This window comes from Nanorana parkeri, unplaced genomic scaffold (assembly GCF_000935625.1).
Source record: "Nanorana parkeri isolate BGI_ZX_2015 unplaced genomic scaffold, ASM93562v1 scaffold29, whole genome shotgun sequence".
Classification (NCBI taxonomy): domain Eukaryota; kingdom Metazoa; phylum Chordata; class Amphibia; order Anura; family Dicroglossidae; genus Nanorana; species Nanorana parkeri.
In genome coordinates, this window is record NW_017306297.1 from 1,798,903 (window position 1) to 1,799,774 (window position 872).

The following is an 872-nucleotide window of genomic DNA, read 5'->3' on the forward strand; positions in this document are numbered from 1 at the left end:
GGAGGATCGGAGAGGGGGGGGGAATCCCTGCAGGGAGCCGTGCTGACAGTCACCGCTCACTGCATGGAAACATTCGGGAAGTGAGCGGATCGGTTGCATGTTTCTGCTCATTTTCCGATCGATAGAGCCAACGTGTGACAGCTTCTTTGTCACAGGTCGGCTCTAACTATGAGGATGAGTGGAAATCACTTACCTCATAGTTCTCTTTTAAAGGTTTTGTTTTAAACTGTAATAGTCCTGAGCTATAAAAGAGCATTCATCCTGATAACTTTTCTTAAAAATGATTGGCCCAGATTTTCTATTAAGCTACAAAATCATTTTAATCATATCTCATATTTTTATCTGTTACCAGAGATCTTTTCTCTACACAGAATGTTGCATTTGTCAATTTTTATTGATCCTTTATCAGATGTTCTCAAATATACCTTCTTTGGCCTCACTAAAGCTGGTCATTTCTGCTAAATTGGCAAACATTTGCGCTGTAGGTGACCCTGTAGTCCCCACCACAAGTAAGTGGGGGGAGAAAATCAAATGAGCGGGGTGGAAAATTGGCAGCTAAACAGTGACTGCATCCAATCAGATCATATATTCAAACAGCGGCGGGTGCCTGTTGTCTGAATACAGTAGCTGGCAGGGGAGATCCCTCCATACATGCTGTTTAGCATGGATGGGGATATAAGAGAAATGAACCAGAAATCTACACGTGTATGCTTTTTTCCCGCGATTATCGTACGATTATTGCAAGGTGTGTGGGCACCTTTAGACTCAATATGACAAAGAAAAGTGAATGTTCACTCTACATAGGTGCAGCTGTGTTCACAGAGAACACTGAATAATGTGCAAGGGAGGTTTAACCCCCCCTCCCCCCCCCC